Here is a 6009-nt window from a genome sequence, read left to right as displayed (position 1 = left end):
GGCGTACGACACACTGTCATTGCTTCTCTGCTGGCCAATCTGTCAGCTTCCTCTTTCCTTTCCAGACCAAAGTGGGACGTGGCCCATACCGGGTAGATCTGCTTCCCAGTGTCCTGGATCGTGTTGATTCTCCTGTAGATCATGTGGACCATTTTTGAGTTCCGACCCATACCACCATGTATCAGCTGGATAGTGCTCATGCTATCCGTCACCAGGATGACGCTGCCGCGACTCTTGTCTTCCATCAAGCTGATGCGCGTTGTCACCTCCTTCACTGCCACCAGCTCTGGCTGGGTAATATATCTACCATCTGGCATCCAGGAGAAGCCCTCCGTGATGCTGGAGTAGTTTCGCCTCGGCTTCAGGACGTAGCTGCAGCCAGTGCACCTGTTCTTCACCAAACCGTCTGTAAAGCTAACTGTGGAATTAACTGGGAGGCTGTCCAGCCTCTGTTAGAACTCATGCTGGAGTTCCGCCTAGGAGTTTTCAACCTTCTTCTTGGTTCAGACTGGTAGGGAGGCCTTGATATCAACGATGCTCCACGGTGGCACCTCCCTAATCCATGTCCTCCTGTTTTCCAGATAGTCGCCATACACCTTTCAAGAGCTCGCACCCAGCAACCAGCCATCTGTTCTTCCTCCGGTCGCTGTTCCTGTTCCTTCCGTTCTCGTCCCCCTCGCTAGTCTGCACCTCGTGGAACTTGCCTGAGAAGAAGCCATCATCCGCCATATCGAGGGATTGAACAATCTTCACCGTTGCAACTTCTCACCCTCACTGTCAGGAGAAGCAGTCCAACTTCTGGTGAGGAATGTGTTGCCATAACCAAGAGTTACCTGAGGAGGTCATTATACCACTGGCATAGTGGAAGCTTACAAGAAAATTGGGAAACGGCTCGCAAGATCCTTCAACTTGTTGCCTGGCCATCGATGAAGATGAACTAGACTGGGACTTTACTGATTTACACTAATCACGTTCAGAGTAAGCGCTGATGCTCACTGAAGTATTATTCGTAGAATTTACGTTACATGGCATTCTCCTCATATCATTATTCTGATAACTATGCAGTCAGCCTATGTGGGTCATATAGTGTTATCATTGTTCTCATTATTGTAGTCTTTGTTATGCTGAAGTAATTTTGGTCTCATGGGATTCTTCTAAACAGGGAGGAACACCAAAGCAAGATTCAACACACCTTAAGAGTACAGGGTAGATACATAAACTCAAGATGACAGAACAAAAGGTTTGCTGTATTATTGTTGAGGACTATATACACCGCTTTACATACAATATGAGGAAAATTATACACAGGAAATGGTCCATCAGGGTGAGAAACTAGGGAATTAGGAGGAGTGATCTGGAGGGGTCTCTCTGGAAAACGGAAGGGGCCAGATTTCGCACTACACTGGCACCAATTATGTTTCTAGTGTATATAAATGACATAGTAAATTGGAAATAAAAGCTATGTAAATACGTTTGCTGAAGATGACACAAAGGAGAATTACTAACACAGACTCTTCTAGAGAGCTACAAGCAGAATTAAATAAACTTCATGAATGGAGTAATAAATGGCAAATGGAATTCGGTGTGGACAAGTGTCATGCAATTAAGTTTGGTAAAAGTGGAAAAAGACCAGATTGGGGTTATAAGTTAGGAAGTAAAACCCTATACATATCAGAAAGAGAGAAGGACTTAGGAGTGATTATCAATAACAGACTATCTCCGGCTGACCACTTCAGTGAGAAGGTACGTAACATGTACACACTGCTTGCAAATATGAGAACAGTGTTCACATACATAAATGAAGACATGCTGAGAAAGATAACATCATTCATCAGACCAACCCTGGAGTATGCATCAGTAATCTGGAATCCTCATCTCAAAAAACATGTAGATAAGACCGAAAAAGTTCATTGGGCCACTAGAAGATGGGTACCAAGCTTAAGGGGTTTAAGCAACGAAGAAAAAATTGAAAAACTGAATTTGCCAACACTACAAGAGAGAAGGAAAAGAGGAGAGATCATTATGCTATATAAGTGCATATCAAGGAAGGAGAAAATAGACATAAATGAGTACAGTATACAACCTATGGGGAAACATCAGCAAGAGGACACTACAAAAAACTGCATGAAAAGAGAGGTGATAAAGATGTAAGGAAATTTAATTTCCCAAATAGGGCAACTGATCAGTGGAGTGTGCTACGAATTGAAATAGTGTGTGCCAAAACAGTTCATTGATTTAAGGATATGTATGATATAATGGTTTAACACGGGACAGTACGAGCTTGACTCATTCATGTAAAGATAAAATTAAGTAAGAACAATCAGGTAAGAACACCTAGGAGTGATTATCAATAACAGACTATCTCCAGCTGATCATATCAATGAGAAGGTACGTAACATGTATACATTGCTTGCTAATATGAGAACAGCATTCACATATTAATGAAGACATGCTGAGAAAGATAATAACATCATTCATTAGACCAACCCTGGAGTATGCATCAGTAGTCTGAAATCTTCATCTCAAAAAACACATAGATAAAACTGAAAAGTACAAAGGGGAGCCAGCTTAACCCCTACTCGCCGGTTGACATGTATAGCCATCATGATTTGGGCACAGAGCAACTCCGGTTGACGTGTATAGCCGCAAGCGTTTTCCTGCCACCCTTTGAACTTTAACTTATCCTTACTCATCAACAGGACCACCTGGAGATGTGAGGATACTTTCATTTGAAAGAGGAGGAGTCGGTGCGCCTTATGTATCTTCAGTTTTTTCTCTAGCATTTATAGTTTGGCAGATATTACGGTTTGAAGTAAGGGTATTTTTTTAAAAATCACGAAATCCCCCATAGGGGGGAGCGTGCAACATTGGAAACCCCCTGGCGTGTAGGGGTTAAGAGATCTAAGCTATGAAGAAGACTAGAGAAACTGAATCTACCAACACCACCAGGAAAGAAGGAAAAGAGGAGACGTGATCGTGCTATGTAAATGCATCTCAGGGAATGAGAAAGTAGACATAAATGAATATATAACCTGTGAGGAAGTATCAGCAAGAGGACACCGCGTTTCCCATATAGGGCTATTGATTAGTGGAATGCACTACCGAATGAAACAGTTTGTACCAAAACTATTCACAAATTTAAGGATGCATATGATAAAAATGGTTTAATACACGGGACAGTACGAGCTTGACTAATTCCTGTAAAGATACAATTAGGTAAGAACACACACACACACACACACACACACACACACACACACACACACACACACACACACACACACACACACACACCGCTCGCTGATGCAGTGGTAACGTTCCCGCTTGCCAACTGGTGGACGGGAGTTCGCGCCTCGCTCAGGTTGCGAAAAGTTTCACTGACGAAGTGGGTGGTTACTGTCCCCCCTGAGCAAGGGGACGGGTGTGTGCGTGTGTGAAGGTCACAGCCTTGCCCTTAGATCGGACTATATGAGCTTTCAGCTCCCTTCCGGGAGGGGTAAAAGCTGACAATCACGACTATCAAGTGATCCTGACCGACCCGGTGAATTACACACACACACACACACACACAGAGGCAGGCAAAAACATTATCACTCCGCCTTGGTAAAAGCTGGCGATAGAGAGATGTGAAGTTTAGCAGGAGTCAGGTAGAAGGAGTGTGTGGTGTCGAGTGAGTAGGTGTTTTTGGCCATCACTCACCGGCCCCATTTGCTTCCTTGGTAGCTCAATGTGCTGCCAGCATCTTTGGCTACAGCCACTGCTATCATGATGTACATCTCTGCTGCTATTATTACTCACTCCTGTATGCAATATACTCTATACATCCATTTTTAGTTTTAATTATTATAGGGCGAAATTTTATTCCCACTCGTAAAAAAAAAAAAAAAAAAAAGTGTTGAGGGGGGGGGTGGCAAGATCCACCACCCCCTTTTGTTGTTTTTATAACCACTGATATCATTTTACTTGCTGAATGAGGTGTGTGGCAAGATCCTCATCAGATCATTCAAACACGGTAAAATTTGTAACACTCCATTATTAAATAGCTGAAAATAGTATTGCCACATGTCATTATTCACACATATTTACATTTTTTTTGTTTTTTCGGTGTTAAATTATGCTGTACTCGGCTGCCCTGCTGTTATTACGCACTCCTGTATATTGGTATGCTGGGTGTTTTTAGGTCGACTTCTCGTCCTAAAGACACTAGTTACTGAGCGGGGTCCTCTTTCGAGACCAGAACTAGAACACCTTAACAGAGGAACAGGGAATAAAAACTCGGCAGGCTACCTTAACACATGTATTGCCTTAATTCAGCTCTCATACAATATACATACAATGATATACAAAAATAGGGCACAGGACAGTGGCGGCTTATTAGTGGCAGTACTCACAACATACATATACATACGATGAGATTACCCTCCGTCTGGAATACATACATATAATACATAAAGATTGGAGATACAGTTCACATATAGTCTTTCTCTCCACAGTCCTTGTGTATAGCTCTCTGCTTCTAGACTCGAGTAACACACACAGTATGTCAGAGTTCACTGTTCTTAGTTACATTCATTATTTGCTTCCCCCGTTCACTGCTCCCAGTTCCAACATGATACGAGTATGGTCTATCTCGTTTTCTTAGCGAGACACTAGAATGACACTATAGAGTCTCAGGCTGCTAGCACCTGGGTCTTTAGTCGAGGTGGCGCCTGGGCTTAGAGGGTGGGACCATGGGCGTGCCTTCCTGTAGGAGGGACGGGAGTACTGTCCGGGGCGTAGGGGCCTGGGCACGGTCCTGGTCAAGGATGCAAGGAGGCTCCCTCCTGGCAGAGCCTCGACCTGGGGAGTGGTCCTTGCGATTGGGGCTGAACAGTGTCAGGAGTTGTTCCTGATGTCTCCTGCTCCAGGTGGAGGGCTGGTGGCAAGAGGACTCTGGGAGGTCCCGCCCTGGGGTCCGGGGGATGTCCCTAAGAGGCGGGGGACTGCGGTCACCACACTGCTGGGATGCCGTCAGGGGTTGGCTGCGGCGTCCCCTCCAGGTGGTGTCCAACACGCACCGGCCAGGGGCGATCCGAAGGCTGTGGATCCCCTCCTCGGCAATCAGGCCCTGCCACCACTCCTTGAACTGCGGCTCCTCCTTGGAACCACACCTGTGGAGAGAGTGGGAAGAACGTCCCACGCGGCCTCTGAGTGGAGGGCGGGCCGCGCCAGGGACTACCTCTGACGGGGAGGCCCTAGAGGTTGTGGATGAAGGACGTATGGTGGCCAACCCTTCCCGATACAGATGGTGGCTGATGTTGCGGCTCCACAAACCCTAAGGGCAGCAGCGGAGGGGCGTATGGTGGGCGACCCTTCCCCGACATAGACGGTGGCCGATGTTATGGTTCCGCCTCCCTCTGGAGTACCAGCCGATGTGCGTACAGTGGCCAACACGTCCAACCCGGGGCGTACGGTGGGTGCCACCACGTGGCTGGTTCCGGGTGTGCCTGCGGCAGAAGGGCGTACGGTGGCCGACCCTTCCCCGACATGGATGGTGGCTGATGTCGCGGTGCTGCAAGGGGCAACAGCATAAGGACGTACGGTGATCGATCCTTCCCTGACATGGACGTTGGCCGATGCCTTGGTGCTGTTTGGGACTGTGCAAGCGCAAGTCCCACCCCGATCCTGGCAAGCGTTCCCTCTGCTGCAGTGTAGTGTACTTTTCCTGTTAGGTTGCTGCTGGTCACATTGAGGGGAAGAGGGGCGTAAGATCGTGACGTACCGGGGTCCGACTCGCTCGGACCTGGCATATGCCCCACCTTGGTTTCTAACTGGGGTGGTGGAGGGGTTGCGGCTCCGTCCTAGGGTGGGGGATTGCTCGGGGGTGCGTATCTCATATATAATATACTTTATATATCCATTTTCTTCTTTCAGCTCATACTATAGCTATTAATTATTAAAGGGCATGATTTTATGCTCAGTGATTGTATAAAAATTAGTGCCTGTTGAGGGCTGTGTGTGGCAAAATCC

The sequence above is a fragment of the Coenobita brevimanus genome, chromosome 89 (genome assembly GCF_032717465.1).
Source record: "Coenobita brevimanus isolate Jiangsu-jjx chromosome 89, ASM3271746v2, whole genome shotgun sequence".
NCBI classification, from domain to species: Eukaryota; Metazoa; Arthropoda; class Malacostraca; order Decapoda; family Coenobitidae; genus Coenobita; species Coenobita brevimanus.
Note: the sequence above shows the minus strand (reverse complement) of the source record.